The 18,067-nt window shown below is 35.0% G+C and overlaps 1 long non-coding RNA gene across 1 annotated transcript in view; it reads right to left on the bottom strand.

The window, feature by feature from the left end:
- The window catches only part of LOC135117115 (uncharacterized), a 67,597-nt gene extending 50,032 nt beyond the window's left edge, over positions 1-17,565 (bottom strand). Inside the window, exon 1 of the long non-coding RNA XR_010276654.1 lies at positions 17,303-17,565. This is a non-coding gene — a long non-coding RNA (uncharacterized LOC135117115). The remainder of the gene's footprint in view (positions 1-17,302) is intronic.
- Positions 17,566-18,067: the final 502 nt, after the last annotated feature.

Genomic DNA, 18,067 nt, shown 5'->3' with positions numbered 1-18,067 from the left:
GGCACAGCCCGGCTTAGTGCCGGCGGGTTAACCCGGCGGCTTCAGAATGTCCAAGCCGAACGACTTTTGCCGGCGGCACGACTGCCGCGGCATGTGGTGTTCTAGTAATTGTCAAATACTCTATGAAAGCCGGCGGGCAACTGACTGAGTGAGTGGAGAGGGATACCGCCGGCTTGCGCCTGCGCGGGCAAGCCGGCGGCATGATCGTACAAAATACGGCCGGCGGTTTAGGCTGCCGGGCTGTGCCGCCGGCGTCAGCGGCTTTGGTGTGTAGACACCTTTAGATTCTTGATCAGTAGCTCAACGTTGAATTTCCGCGGCGATGGTACATAGAGGTAGGTACATATAATTTAAGAAGGTACATGATGGGTTTTAGTCAGTAACCTGACACTCCCTCACACTTTTCAATTCATTTGATTTATTGCATAAAAAAGTTCTTGAACAAAATATAATTCTTGATATCAAAAGAAGATAAAAATCATCTTTTCCACGACTTTTTTTTTCTTAAAACAAGAAAGAACTAAAGACTTTCTCAAAATACATAGATACTCAAGACTACGAAACAAAAGATTAAACACCGCACTTGAACTTGCCTCACCATTGATTTTCCGTGACCTTTCCGAAGACAATTAATGATCATGATACCGCGCTTTTGTCCTGTTTGAGGTTTTTTTGTACCTGGCAACACAATTACGAGTGTTGCCAAGAGTGGTAACGATCTTAGTTTGAGATAAGGAAGCCTTTGGTTGGAGCGAAAATTAGACGCCAAGACAATTATACGTGGCATTTCAGATATGCGCTTGGCATTTTAATATCAATAGTCATGTGCTTTATTAAAAATCGTCTATTTAAAGAAAAAAAATGTAGGTGTATTGTAAGTAGGTGCGCTGCTGAAACTTTGCACTTATATGGCTTCAACGAAAATGAAAACTGAAGAAACTAAAATCATTCCAAATCGAGAATTGTCTTTTGTCACAACTTTTAATCGTCTTTCTCTCTTTATCGTTCTTTCTCGGTCAATATTTTTCAAGGACAATAATAGAACTATATAGTAACGACAGTACAATTATATGGACAGACAAACACAGTAAAAATAATTATAGAATTAAAAATTAAACCAAACAGTTACCACTCAAACTAATAACAGCAATTATAAACATTCATATTTCAAAAAGGCAGCACAATAATATTATTAAAAGGCTAAGTGATAGTGTAACGTGTATGTTTGTTCCTCTCTTACGCAAAAGTTACTGATCTGATTTTGTTGAAAGTTGGCAGTAAATTACCTTATACTCATAGCTTATAATAAACTTACTTAATATCCAGTTGCGGGAAGAAATTTTCCCCAGGGAAATGGAAGAAGCTATCAAAATAAACTACATACTAACTTAAAAAATATTGTACATCAATGTTCAAGGTCTATAAAGATAAGAAAAATCAAGTGTAAATAAGTGCAGAGGGCCCATGGGTGCTGTTCGCAATGTGTCGATACGACAACGGGCACAGGATAATGGAAATGGCTCCAGAGATATCCACTGAATGCCTTCTTTATCTAGACGTCTCGGATTTTTTGGGTTCCGTGGGCAAATGGTAGAACCTTAGAGAAATAACTTAATAATGAGACCTGTGCGTATTATACATATAAACAAATCAAATTAAATCGTCTATTTGTAAAATACCGGTTTTTACTAGGTGCATAAATGGATGTGACGTGGAAAATGTACCAATACACGGTTTTTTATACCCTGCCTGTATGTCTGATTGTTCCAGCTAACCTTTAAAATGGCTATACCAATAATTTTCTTTATTACAATTTCCATGCATGCATGTGTGTGTCCTTATTTCCTTTTGTCAGATTCAGAGACCACAAATGAAAAACTTAAACACTATGTAAATTAAAGAAGTAGGTTTTTTAATTTCTAGCTCAGCATTTGAAACTAACTACATACATAATATATTCTACGTACGGAACTCCAAGAGTCGCTAGCCATTTGCTCCGGTTTCCTTAGAATAGGATTTTCGCTATCACGAAGGTGGGTCGGAGTGCAATTTCCTTATTTTTTGTTGAAGATGAGGGAACCACAAGGGGAGTATGTTTTCATCATACCAACTCATTTCCCTGTGGCGCACTACATTTATTTCTATGGGGTAAACAATTGTGATTTACCTTATGTTTTTTTATAGAAGTGAATTTTGTGTTGTAGGTACCCAGATGTGTTTTTGTGGTATCTGATAAGTGCAATTTTGATTAAGTTAGAGCCATAATCGACAAAGAACTAATAGTTGATTGAATTATTGTCCTGAAATACTAATTTTATAGAAAGAAAATGTAAAGTTCCTCAAATACGTTTTAATGAATCAATATAGTTTCATGAAACTTGACAGTTTTAATAATTTAGTTGGGGTATTAGGAAAATATCAACCTAAGGAAGCGGGTGCAGTCGCGGAATTAATATTTTTTACACTGTGGCCATGAAAACGTCATCACACATTGATGCAAGCATTCGTCAAGTGATCGTCATTTGTCGTGCTATCTTCAAGGATTAACATTCATTTTCCTTTGTGGTGTAAGTAGAAGTTAGGTCAACTTAAATCGAGTCTAGCAGATTAGCTATCTAAAGGTCGAGTTCCAGATAATGACTTTGCTATCAAGTCGGTCGCCGTTCAATTTCCTTTTTAAAAGACAAGGCTTAATTTGCTAGAAGTTTGCGTAATTGCTTGGTGTAGATAGTTTGACTATAACCCTTATTAATATTTTGAATGCCAAAGTATCTTGGTCTCAATTTAAATGAAAGGATGCGATTCAAACAAAGATATCATATAGCCTGAGAAAGGACACAGCTATTTTTTAAACTGGTGCGGGAAGTTGCTCCCTGAGGGCGCAGGTTGCTTATGCTTTGCAAGGCTCAAAGGAGAGAGTCTCCAATTAAGAAGTTATCTAGATTCATCTATGTGTCGTAGCCATATCGTAGAATTGACCACTTCATGAAAAACTCGAGCATTTCATGAAATGGTCGCGTTTCATGAAATGTTCATGTTAACTTGACCAAATCGTTAAATCGTCATCATTTCTCGATTTTGTCATCCATGTCTGGCCTTATGGTAAAATAGGGTATCCATAAAATATTTAATATAAATCCAAAATATTTTGGGTCGGGGGAAACTCGCGTAGACCCATTGGAGTTTAATTTAATGAAATCTGGTAGTTGTGAAATTTTTCACAGCTCAAAATTGTCAGGAGGCAAAAAAACTTAGATTTTTTTCAAAACTTCAATTGTGAATATTAAGAGTAAGAACTTGTTCATTGTCCTTTATTTCCGATATACATTATTATTTAAATAAAAAAGGAACCTTAGTAACATTTTAGGAATCTTAAAATAGAACACACGTAGTCTAAAATGACGTGATCTGTAGGATCACTGCCTAGTTGGTCTAGCAATCGCAAGCGCAGCTGCTGAGCACGAGGTCTCGGGTTCGATTCCAGGGTCGGGCCGAAATCGCTTTGTGGGTTTTAGAGACTTTCATGAAACAGCCCACAGCCTGGAAGTTGGTGATTGTGCATCGGAGAGCACGTAAATGTCGGTCCTACGCCTGATCTCCTTCCGGTCGTGTTGGATTGCCGTCCTATCCATGCCCATGTCGTGTCGGGTTCTGGGAGTTAGGGAGTGCACCTGTGTCTGCGCAAATGCTCGTGCACTATAGGTAATATGTCCTGCGCAGCTGGCTGATCTCCTTAAAATGAGAACAGCCGCCGTGGCCGAAATTGGCCGTGGACGCCATTATAAAGCTTATCTTTTATGTGTCCAACAGTTTTTTGAACTTCATTTAATATTTCAAAATACTTCTCCATTGGAAATATACGGATAGTAGGATCGTCGACATTTTTTTTTAATATATTTTCCATAACGTCATATTTTGACAGTCAGTAATAGTCCATGGAATTCTTTCGCGTGGTCACCCTACTGTTCTTGATTTGTTTTATAACCTAAAAAATAATAAAACGTTGTTATAATTCTCCAATGTAGAATTATATCAGTTACATAAAAACACGATGATGTTTGCTAGTATGGATTTTTAAACATACCAAGTAAATGATGATGTTATTAAAAATTTTTCGCTGCGAGAATTGTCATTGTAGTCAACGGCCGCCATCTTCAAACATAAACAAAGCGCTGGCAGCGCCCCTAGGGGCTGCCAGCATAACTATTTTACGATGTGATCAATTAATTTTGACCATTTCATGAAGAAGCCGAGTTTTCAGTTGCACATATCGAGAAACGATTTCTTATCATTGATTTGCCCAAGCCACATCATGATGTGGCCAATAGACAGTGAGACATTTCATGAAACGCGACTATTTCATGAAATGGTCAAATCTTTTCATGAAGTGGTCAAGTCTACGATAAGGCCACCACATATGTACCATGTCCTTTTAACAAGATCAAAACAATAAGTGCACGGAACAACGAAATTTTAAAGTATTGACATGAAAAATTGAATGAAACCAGACACAATTCAAAAATCCTCCATCTTTACATTCAAAACACATCCCATAATACGTAATCCCATAAAGAGAATGTCCTGTCCGATAACAGACATAAGTCCCCTAACAAATAGCACTCCATACTCCAGTCTAGTAGTTCTAACTTCGACGGAACCACGGAGTAAGGAAAGATGAGCGGAGATGCCATAAAGAAGGTTGGTCAGGCGCCTTCTTCTAGGTCAAATTGGTGTGGCTTGCATGACCAAAACGAGTGAACTAACGAGGCGTTCGGGTTCTTTAAGACATCTTTCGTCAACTTTTGGTGTTGCAAAAAAGGATTCAGATAAGGCGCATAAGGGCCAAAACAGTAACGTTTCTCATCCCCCGCACACCCGCATTTAGACGCGCTACTTTCTTACTACATTTCCCGTTATGGCACCTCCACTAGCAATTTTGTTCTCCGTGGACGGAACGTTCTCGAAGGTTTCAACACACTGGGGCTCCAGTTAATAGGATTATGACGTCTAGTTGGAGTTCTGATTATTAATTGGCTGTTCGTCTGTCTGTGAATGACGTGGTTGTGAAGATTGGGTGCTGAAAGGACTTTTGTGATGTTTTGGCATTGTTTTGTAAGTTGTTTGTTTGCATACGAGGTAACTTGAAGTTATGTTGCTATTCGTATTCTAGAAACACTTTAGACATACCTTTTTTTTTCAATGCCTGTCGATACTTTTTTAGATTAGTTATATGAAATTATTTTTAGACGTTGGACGGATTAAACGTTGCATCTATGATCGACTCTCTCTTTAGAAAACAGTCACAAGTTGCTCGCTAACATTTTTTAATGACCAGAGGACTTGATTAAGCGCGCCAACGCTTAATTTTGGTGGCTTCTCGCCACAAGAAAAAAGGTGTGAATAGTTAAACCTAAACAAAGCGTAATACTAAGTAAATTACATTATTACAATTCATAAATCGGTTACGCTGCTTATTTACCGAACCAAAATCTACTTGCTTTACATACCTTTGATTCGATGGAAATGTAACCTTAATACATATACTACCTACATACGCACATACATAGTGGAAGAAATTGCCTTCTTTTGATGTTAACATTTGAAGTGAGGAAGCCCTTTGAAATCACATGTTTAATTTGTAAATAAAATATGGGTGTTATACAAATATTGGTTTGGGAGTTCATCTTTTGGTGAGAAGTGTCCTCAATAAACAGATTTACATGCAGATAGTTTTGTGTTAGTGTAAATGTGGTTATTTAATTATCAACAAGTTGTTCCTAGCATCTCCACCCACGTTCCAAAGGAGCTACTTACCGCGTGCGTATAAAAAGTAGCCTATGTTGTTTTCAGGCACTAAACTATGTGCGCAAAATTGTTATAGTACAAAAAAACATTTATCACTTAAAATTCCAGAACTGTGTGTTTAGTTAGAATAGAGCAACTATATTATACCTTCAAAGAAAACAAGTGAGAACTATTTATTCTAAAACTACCATTCAAAAGTTTCAAATTCAAAAACATCACACTTAAACTACCCACATTGTCTGACACTGGACTCATATGGGCTGTCTACTAAGTATTCGCTTTTCAGATAGCGATATATTGTACCCACTACATATAATATACCTCTAGTCTATGTGTAGGTATAGGCTTCTGAGGGCCGCACAATGGCTGGTCAACGGCATGGGACAAGATAATAATGTAAGCTAATATCGTTATTATATTCCAGTGGAACAATTTGTGTGTTGCTAATTTTTTTTACTATGAGTTTCAGTGAAACGAAGAGGAAGATGTCCAGGATAGAGTGAAGTGGAAGAAGAAGATACGGAAAGCGGACCCCGTCACAAGACGGGATAAATGCTAAGAAGAAGAAGAGTTTTAGTGAAACGAACAAAAGAACTGGAAACCTGTATCGGTTTCTATTTAAATGAATGGTTAGGCTATATGGAAGGTAACCCAAGAAAGCACATATTGTACTTTATATCTGGATGTTTAAAGTATTTACCTCGGGACGCACACCTTAATTACCTACCTGCGTTAAAATACAAGAATTTATTTCTCTACCGAAGTAAAATTCCATTCTGATATTTACTCAAACCTTTACTCATTCATACAACACAGCTTTGGAATTCCATTCCACATCCATTCATACATTTTCAATATTCACTCATTTGGTTACATTTCGAGCGCTTCACATATAGGTAAGCCGAAAATAAACAAAGATAGGCATTAGAACGAATGGAATTTAAATCCCAGTTACGAACCATTCAATACGCAATACTGCTGTGAAATAGAATTTCAGTTCATATTTCAGGTTTACAGATTATTTAATATCGAAATCCTACGTATTTTGTACCTGTAGATATTTGCTATTGACATTATTGCCAGACGAATTTATAAGCATGTAACTATTGTATGATGCTTCAGTTATGGTTATTCATTCATCATCTATGTATAAGGTGTTAGTTTGTAAAATGTCGTCAGATAGTAAAGTATGGAAGTAGAAGACATGTTGTGCGCAGACCAAATAATAAAATGGGATGTAGGCAGGCTAATGGTGATTGTAATGCGGATAAATATGTTAAAATATTTAGGTAGTTTCAATAACACATTTCATAATTTATTGCATGTTTTTTTCTTCTCACTCACATCTTTGTATTTTGGGAAACATTTGGTTTCAAATATGTCGTAGTGTGTTCAAGTATGAAAGTAATGGAGAAGATACCAAGCAAGGCCACAATGATTCGATTTTCTACAAGATATACTTTTTAGTAAGAAATGATTTTCAAAAACCTTTATTTATCGATATATTTTGTTAAATAACTTTCCGAGAACAGAGTGTATTTTGTTGTCAACTAATTCCAAGTTGTTTATCGTGAAAGCGAGTGCTTCGGACTTTGTTTTTCACAAAACTTCAATTTAAAAGGTTTCTCAGTAACTTGAGATTTATCTACCTTTTACTTTTATAGGCATGCGCTTCATTGAAAATGTTTTATAAAGTTCGCGACCTTCATCTTTCTTCGTTATGTGAATAAGATTGCATTAAAATGAATTATAATTTTTTATCATGAATGTATTTTTTTGGCTCATATTGTAATAAATAACCACTTCTAAAGATCATATTTTGCCCAGGGGTTCCACTCGCGTCCAATGTCCTGTCAACTCCTTCCTTCTACAGTGTAAAAGGCATCCTTTGTCCTCTCAACCTTTAGCTTATCCGTGTTCCAAAATCGGTTCAGCTGTTTTGGGGTGAATGGGTGAGATTTAGACTTATTGCGAGAGATTTATTTGTGGAAGTATGTGGTTAAAACTAACCAATAACTCCTCTTGACATTCGGGTAATTAACTACCTCAGGTACAAACCAAACGTCTAACTACAATCGATAGTCGATAACACTCATAAATTATGATAGAAATATTAATGAAACTTCTACGACGGTGACATAACCAAGTTTTTTAATTTATTGCCTTTCGATATTGGTTTCCGAACACTCGATAAATAAAGTCAATGTTTTTAGGTAATTTTGCAACAAAATTATGTAAGGAAATAAGTTGAATTTTGCGAAAATTAAAGAATTTTGTTTTGGATGAAAGTTTTATTGGATTTGTGAGGTGTGTTGGAAGTAATTTATTCTCCAGCTGTAGAAACTTTGATTACCTATTATGAGCTTATCACATCAGCACATATTCAATCAGATCATATCTGTCGTATAACCATACTATTCAACGCTTAATTATTTTAACTTGAAGAAAATCGTTACTAACGCTGTAAATGCGAAAACAACTCTGTCTGTCTGTCCAACTTTTACGCCAGCACTATTGAAGCAACATAAATTCAAGGTACACAGATAATCTAAGACCTCAGACGGAAAACCTTTAGTACTCAGTCAAACTGTGAAAAACAGCTAGTTGCTAATATTATCCCCAGCAAACTGAAACGATTTCTTACTATCTTCATTCCCTTTTCATACACAAATGGTTTACGAGCACCATTCAAAGCCATAAACTATGAGACTCCACCTACAAAACTAAATAAACGGAGGCCGAAGCGACTCCCTAATTAAGCCATCCGTCTTAGCATGCAGTATACACATACAGATATACAATATAATATGTTTATATACGTATAGCGGCATGAATGTTCAGGTCTCCGCCTGCCAAGATACTACTGAGAAAACTAGGGTTGGCAAAGGGTTTCAGTGAGCTAGATATTTACATATTGTTTAGTTTTGAAATTAAAGAAAAGTTCATATTCAGGTTTTTTTTCTTTAAAACAATATTCGTTATGCAGTTTGAAGAAAAGATAATATCAAAATGGGGTCTGATGAAAATAATAAGTTTGGTTTTCATTCATTCTGAAAAAGTACTATACAGATGTTTAAGAAGATAAACACCAAAAAAATTGCTTGCCTTTGTTTTTTTTGACGAATTTCGCTGTACCTAGGCTGTAGGTATTTTTATTTATTTATTTAATGGTTCACCTACAATTGTTACATCACACATATGTACCACCACTCGGCATTTTTGAGCCTTTTTAATATTTTATACACGTAGCAGCCCTACCCGAGTGGTATAACGAACTGGACCGTTACAGTGTTGCATAAAATACCCTCGAAGTATAACGAAGATACAGGTAAGTTTGCCAGCGAAGTAGGACTCATATGATGTATGACTTCAAACTTTCGTTTTAGAGCTTGTATAGATATGAACCTAAGTAATTGGATAGTTTGTATGATTATTACAGAGATAGAATTGTTAATTAAGAAGTTAGACAAGAATCGGTATGTAGGGGGTTAATTCGCGGTTGAAAAACAAGGTTCATTAGCCGCAGAAATTATGTCGCTGCCAACTGGTTAAAATAAGCATTCATTGAAACAGCTAGCCCTTTGACCGATTAATGTCAATTAATCACTCATCTACTTTACTATAATTGGATAATTCAGCACCCACCACCACGGTATCAATGTCGTAGAATGTTTTAAGATATTTTTTTGACTGTGTTTCGGATGGCACGTTAAACTGTAGGTCCCGGCTGTCATTGCACTTCCTTGGCAGTCGTTACGGGTAGTCAGAAGCCAGTAAGTCTGACACCAGTCTAACCAAGGGGTAACAGCTGAATCCGGTTAGACTGGAAGCCGACCCCAACATCATCATCATCATCTCAGCCATAGGACGTCCACTGCTGAACATAGGCCTCCCCCTTTGATCTCCACATGGTTGGGAATAAACTCGGAGGATGATGTTTTAAGATATTTTTCTAAAATGTGAGAGTTTACCGTAGTTATCAAAGTTCATTAGGTATACTAGGTACATCGTGACTAGCAATGTATTATCAAACCTAATGTAGAACATAATTACAATTTCCTTCAAAACACATATCTTTATCCAAACGATATATCAATTATAATATATCCGATGTAATTTGTATGTAACTCAATACATTGACCGTTGGGGTCGGCAATCATTGTAAGCAATTAGACGGATCAGCTCTATACCACCAATTATGTTTGTATTGTCCCCAAATTGAGGAAACAGGTCACAACCGAAACCCTTTGTAATTTTAAAGGTTTCGACTTTCCTTTTGAAAGCAAAAGATTTTCGTTTGTTAGAAAAATGGTGATTGAATTTGGGTTTCTTGTGAAGGTGAATGAATTGTGTAATCGGTTTACAATATTGATTATAATGCGGTACTTGCTATATTTTACAAATTGGTATTAATCAAGACAAATATAAAGGAACTCCTGTATTACATTCCATGACATAATTATGTTTTGCGGTTTCAGTTACCTACTTTCTCTGTGGCAAGTAACTTACTGCCTTGCCAGTTCTTTTTTTTTAAGTTTTCTTTATTTAAAACCATAACAACACAAAGACTAAAGATCCTATTCTATAAAAGATACCGTTATACTACCAACCCTTAACCGATTCCTATTATTATAGCTAGAAAGTATAAACGTTGATAAGCAAACTTCCCAGCAACACAGCTATCTATTACAATTTTACAAATTTTACTAGCGCATTCGTCAAACTTTTTGAACGACGCAAAAAAGATTCAATATCACCCTGCAGCTGCAGACGTATTCAATCAAAAAACCTCTTGATTTTTCAATATTATAATACTTTAAAGGTTACGGCTTTCCACAGGTTTGCATCAAAGGTGAACGCAATCAAATAAGTCTTGGCTCGTTACGTCTGTCAGTCACAGACGGTGATCTCCGAAATCAATATGATGTCGCAATTTTAAATTATATTGGAACTCAGTGATGCGCATTTTTTGAAGTCAATGACATCGAGGTATTTTTGCTCTTTGTATAACTCAGCTGCATCTGGTTAGGCTGGAAGCCGAACCCAACATAGTAAGGGCTAGGTAGATGAGATGATTTCGAGATACTTTATATGGTCCGTAAAAGAAGCTCAGAAAAATTGAGCGGAAAATTCTCGAGTGTGAAAGCGACATTTCTTAGTTTTACAGCACCTTTTATATATAAAGTCCTGATACAAAAATGTTTACTATAACACGGATTAATTCAAGTTAAGTCACTATTATTGCCTACGTTACTAAACTGAAAAAAAAAGAAAGAACTTTACTGTATAACTTTCAAAACACAGAACCTTCAGGTCAAATAGTCGACTTAACTAACTTTGTCAATTATAGCACATTCTTTTTTATTTCACGCCCAAAATAGACTGCAATCAATACCATTACAATTGAATTAAAACAACTAACACTATTGGAAACTATCGCTTTCATCTAAAAAGGACCGAGCAAAGAAAAAACAATCTTGTTTCTCTGAAGTTAGAGATTAATTTCGTGTGTCATTTGTCACAAAGGGATGAGCTAGGCGACTGTAATTAAGGGTTGACCGAGGTCATCTGATAACATGCTATCAGGAATTATTTCCGGTTGGTTGTTAAAAAATAGGCTTTTTCCAACGATATGTTTACTTCGCTTTTTTCACTCTATTTCTGTTACAATATTGTTCGATGTAGAGCTGCAGTATTTTTTTGCAGGATGAATGGATGTTGGTTTATTTATTTTGATAAATGGTTAGTGTTCAATTACTAAAATATACAGCGATAGGTGTTTCTCGTTGTTATGGCCGCGTCCGCTACTGTTGAACTAACTTTGTAACTTGGGAAAAGTCTAGCTTACCAAAAAAAAAAGTGAAATATTTTTCAAATCGCTTCAGTAGCGTCGAAGCCTTGGTGTATAGAAACAATAACTTCTTTATACCTCACATTATTATGAAAATCAATACATGAGGAATATGCAATATACACATTCACAAACGAATAACTGACCTACCTCAATGACCCATCCAATACGTGCATACAGTTCCCAGTCAGTATGCAATTGGGCAAGTTGCCAATGCTCCTGCAGGTGATTTCATTGGAAGGTGACTAAATAACACCATTTTATGTCCAACCATTTCAAGCGGGAGACCTACCTTATACCTATGCCAATTTGCAATAATTCTAGCCTATTTTGTAGCTATTCTGACATGATTTGTATTCACTTAAATAACATATAGACATTACATATCAGTTATGCTAACGATGTGCTTTTATCAGGCAGAAATATTGCAAGCCGTGAGATCTACTCCATGCACTTATATTAAAAGTAGCCAAAAGACTTTCCCGGTCAATGGGCTACCTAACACTGAGTCTTAAATCTTTCCGATAGATCCTGAGATAAGCACATTCAAGCAAACAAACGAACTCTTAAGCATAACTTTACAATACCGTATTAATCGCCTTAAAACAAAGAAACACGCTGATTCTCATCAACGAGATACAGAATTTTAAAAACTTTTAGGGTGAGTTGCACCATTTAACTATAGGTAACGATAATAAAACTAAAACCAGCCACTCAGGCTAATTAGCGATTTGACAACTGGAAATGGCTTTGTTATCGTTATAGTTAAATGGCGTACACCAAATGTATACTTAGTTACAAAACAACTAATTGACCAACAACAGCTTAGGATAAATGATTTATTATGATTAGTTTTCCTCATACAAAAATACATAAATAAACCTTAATATTTCAAAGCAAAAGCCCCATCGATATTCATTTGTGATTCCCCTCGGTTCAAGGAAAAACTATCGTATAAATAACAAAGGAAGCCTGATCTCTCATGGCCGACAACAAATTGCTTGCAATTATGTCAGCAACTAGTTTAAACGCGGTTTCCTTGAATCTAGAGAGATCAGGCATTAATTTAAGCTGTATAAACTATCTAGGAGAAGTAAGTTTTATAATGAACTTTTGAACGCAAAACGACGCAGATAAGATGCAGCATCTTAAGAAAATTCAGATAAAAACTTTAGGTTCACTTTCATTATGACCAGTATTTTTTTTATTGTCTCGCTATATGACACAGGCCGCACAAACAACAAAGAGTGGTACAAAGAGTGTCGATCACAACATGTGCGAAAGGTGGATATGTGACTTCAGACTCTCAAAAATTTGCCTTCACTTTTACGCTACACTTACAATTACTATTGGGGTCCAAGATATACTTAGAAAGTACATATAAGTATAATGTACTTGCCTGACCTGAAATCGAACCCGAACACTGATTATTGAAAGGCAAGTTCTTTAACCACTAAGCTACACTGACAAACTACGTATACAATAATGCAGACCTACTTTCAATTGATAAAATCAATTTATAACAACCGCCTAGTGTGTCATATATACATATAAACACTATTGTAACTATAGATATGTTGAATTAGCAGTATATTACAAGTACATTGTACGTAAAGCACTTTGTGTGGCTTCCCTCTGATTAGCTGCACGGATATAAATTGTACCTATCTTGTGTTCACTGCAATTATTTAGCTATGGCAGTTTTATTGAATGTGTCAGTTTTTATTCGACTAGAATATAGACTTTCAGTTTTATCAGATTTAAATCAAAGATTTGATACACAGGACAACCTACGTGAGAATTATGTAAACCTGAAAAATATGTCTTAAAACTACAAACGGTTTTAGTCATCGATTAACGAAGGGCTTTAAATACACTTCACGAAAACCCAGATAACATCGAGGCAATGTATTCGTTCTTACAAAAAACTGTGAGGCACGTAACACTCTTTTCTAAAACACAACGCTTTTCCAAGCCAGTTTCATACAAAAGTAAAATTAGTATAACTTCCAGAAACGAGAAAGAAGCCACGTTAAAATATACCCTTCAGCTTAATATACGCTACAAAATATTAAACTTATACCTACATTAACATATTTCCAAACAACAATCCAGTAAAAGTTGAAAAGCAAAAATTTTTCCGAAACCAAAGCACGTTGTGGAGATAAAGTTCGCCTCCATAAGTAGGTACTTGCGTTTTAATTTTATTCCGAGAACATTCTCCCAGTCTTTGTAACTTCGAGCACTAGAAGAGTTTAGTTCACTTAATTTCCACATCTCGTACTGGTAATTTTATTCGTTATCTCTATTTAGAGGGGAACAAGTCAGTTTTTGTAGGAAAAGTGTTTTGTTAAATGTACCAATGGATGATGATAAAATGATTGATGAAAAAAATGTAGGTATATCCCTATAAGCCAAGGTGCCCACCTACATATAATATTTATTTATAGTTCAGTTACTTTTATTGTTTGGTTAAAATGGTATGTGAATATTTTTTTATCGCTGTGGCATATTTCATCGTTACTTTTAACTGCTCTTTTAATGGCACGATATAAACATACAAAGTGATATATTAGTCGTAACAATGATACTAAGTAATGTATAGTGATGTGTACATAACACACAGATTTTCATATATAAATAGGTAATTTTATTAATAGGCATATCAACTAAAAAACTCGTAGTACCTTATAGTAAAAGTGTAAGTAGGTACATAGATTATTTGATAGCACAGTGAAGTAATAATAGGCAGCATTGTTCAATATTTTGGGACCAAAACTTTTTACTGAAAGACTGAAATAAGGTATACTTTCACTATACAAAATACGAGTCCTTTCTCCCTTTTGAAAAGATACTCGTATTATTAAGTTCACAATATATATTATTCTGTGAGCAAATATTATGTTTAGTAATGTGTAAACACAAATATAACTTAAGCTCTTTCAACTCCGAAATAAACAAACACACATCATTATTTAGAAACCTAATGAAACAAAATTGAAGAGCAAACAAATATACTGAAATATATTTTATTAAAATATCAACAAATGTTTCAGCATTCAAGAATGATTTGTATATTAAATTCAGTTTTATAGAATCAAATAAATTATGTTACTAATAGAGTTTGTACTTTTATATGCAAATCTTAGCAAGTCTAAAACCACTTCAATGGAGCCGTTGTGGATGACAATGTAAACAAGAATATAAAAAATATAAAGATCATCATCAGTTATTTCCACTTAATGGCACAGACCATTTCTCAGACAGAAAAAATATGAGATATCAATGTAACCGAAACAAAATTATAAATTCCGAGCCTAACTATTGTTTTTTTATTAAACAACACCAAGTAAAGTAAATAAAATTCTAAATTCACAGCCTAACTGTTGTTCGTTACTAAGTAACACCAAAATGATCTTTTAAAATACGGAACGGCTTAAAAACCATTTCTTCAAATAAACAAGACAATAAGCCTTCGTAACAAATAACAACACTTAACGACGATAGCTCAATACATTATTTTATCAGGTCGTTACCATCGGCCGGTGAAAATGGCAGCTTTAATTGATCACTACAATTAACACTTAATGAGTGACAGGTTATTATATTGTAATTATCAACGAACAGCTTGATATGATATCATCTTTGACAAGTGGAAGTATGGAATTATGTGGTTTAAGGGATATTAATGAGAAGATTATTAAAATTATATTTCCTAGTGGTAATATCCGCGTCTTGTGGGAACTACTTCATATAGAAAGAAACATTACTTTAAGAAATTTATAGACTTTATCCATAAATCGGCATTCTAACACAGTATTTTTTTTTCAAATCTATTTTCCGTAGTTCCTACGATTAGCGCGTTCAGCAAACAAAGTTTTCAGCTTTGTAATGTTAGTAAGGGTAGCATAGATGAAAATTACCCTCCCTATGTTATTTTTAACAAAGTATGAAATACCTTACATTACAAAATGATAAACGAATAATAATTATCTAGCTCACTACAAAAACTATTTAGTTTTTACTTTATTTTGTCCTTAAAATCTTAAGGTATTTAGACTTTCTGAGAACAGGCTCATTCATTTTTAATAGCATTAAAGTAATTTACCAATAGATGATTGAAATATAACCCTTGAGATGAAGAATACAATTTTAAGATAAAACTTAAATCTCTTTTAAATTTAAAGTAAACAATAAAGCTTTTATTTTGTTTTACATTTATTAGACTTTTAAATTCTGTGAACCAACTTACACCATTTATTATGCTTTAATCTATAAAATTATTTCAACCATTATTGTTTTTCTACTTCTAAATAATAAAGCACTAACAGCAATAACTCAAGGAATATAATAGAAAACGTAAATCATGACATCTGAGTCACGCCTACTATTTGAATATAAACTTCACTAATAATATGAATATCTTCATATCGGTTTGTTTGTGCAAATACAAGAAGATTACGGGTGCAATTTTGATAATACTTTCACAATGATAAGCTTTTTGATTCCGACGTTCGTATATAGGCTAAACTTTATGTATAATACAACTTAGCAGATATAATTTCCCATAACTGTTTGGAATAATGTAGTTGTTACCCGTAATGTCAATGAATTTCCGACTCCAGGGTTCAAGAAAGAGATACAATTTTTTATTACGCGTATTTATATAGGTACTTAACAAATCCTATTTCTTTGAAAACGCCCTGATTTATTTCTCGAACCTCGCCGCGGACCTTAAGTAATTGCAATTAAAACCTATGTACATATCTTCTTGTTATGTCAATGAATACCACCTTGTTATGTAAATATATACCTCGAATCAAGTGGTGTTTCCACATAATCGAAGTTTATGCTTTTAGTTATTAGCTTCTCTTTAATTGGGTAAAATGCTGTTACTAAGTAAGTAGCGCCAGTTACAGAAAAGATGAGAAGTAGAAGATTGCCATGGTATGGGCATGTAATGAGGAGGGATGATACGCATGCAACAAAGTATGAATGTAGATGGATGGAGAGGAAGAGGAAGACCTAAGAAAAGATGGATGGATTGCCTGAAAGACGATATGAATAGGAAGGGGGTGAGTGTCTGTATGACGAGTGACAGGGGAAAATGGAAGAGAATGACATACTGCGTCGACCCCAAGTGAAATTGGGAACAGGGCAGGAGAAAGAAGAAGAAGAAGAGCTGTTACTAAGTAGATGGTCACAAACACACCCCTCTCCTAATAGGTCAATAAAAAATACCTACCGCCTTAAAACTCAAAAATTTAAATCAAAACCGACGTCAAAACCTCACAGGTACATTAAGTACAAATTGAAAATGAATTCACGTGTGTTGTAAAACGATCCGTGAATTTGATCCGTCAATAGATCCTTCCGGCAGGAGGCTCCGCGGGTCAGCGGACAATGGCTTCTCGGCTGAAGGTAAGTGCGCACTCGAAGCTGGGACCTTCCGATAGCCCTGCCTATATTTAACCTGTGCTTTATGTAAGGTATATAACGGGTATTCTTGAATATATAGAACGGTAAAAAATATTACAAAAGAGGATGATTTTTGCTGTTATATTTTTTTTATTTGTAGTTATCTGGGCAAAAATCGAGTGAAAAAAAACTACTTAAAACTAAAATATCATAAATAAATTTACTTACAAATCAAACAAATTCCATCAGCCAAACAAATCGATAGAAAAGTTCACTCCAACAAAATAAAACAGACAACTTGTCCAATTCTAACACAACGTCCGCGAAGTGATCGACAAAACAAATTTCATCAAATATTTGCTCAGCTGAACAAATGTACTGAAGTCACAGTCGCACAAAAGATAATGGAAACTCGGATAACTCGAATTTGTCCATACTCGGAATTTTCGAGTACGCGGCTCGTAGCCGTAGACGTCCGTAGCGAACCGGCCCCGTAGAGCAACTGCTACGCCGCGTAGGCCGCTACGTACTTTCGTAGCATACGTATGTATAGGACTGTTAACACCGTTATGATAAGAACTTTTACAAGTATCGATAACGGTGAACTATATTAAAATGCAAATGTAAATTATAGGCGGTTTTACACTTATCTACATAATTGTTTGAACAATTTCTGTTATTAGTGCTCATATTGTAAAACTGTAAATTATGATTGTGTTATCAAACAATAAATGGTATTATGGTGCCTATAAACGTTTATTTCTGACTGTAAAGTGCGATCGATGGTGAGTTGCAAGTAGGCCATATCACCTGCTCTAAGTATGATGGTGTTGGGCGTTTAACTGGTTATGTAAGTGTATTATAGGGAAACAAACAATAAATAAAATATAAATCTTTAAATCGGTACTTTTACTAACACACACATAAAAATATTAAATGAACCACAATTATATTAATCCAAAAACTAACAATAACTATATAAGTTCATTCGCA

This window comes from Helicoverpa armigera, chromosome 7 (assembly GCF_030705265.1).
Source record: "Helicoverpa armigera isolate CAAS_96S chromosome 7, ASM3070526v1, whole genome shotgun sequence".
NCBI lineage: Eukaryota > Metazoa > Arthropoda > Insecta > Lepidoptera > Noctuidae > Helicoverpa > Helicoverpa armigera.
Note: the sequence above shows the minus strand (reverse complement) of the source record. Positions and strands in the feature narration are given on the sequence as shown.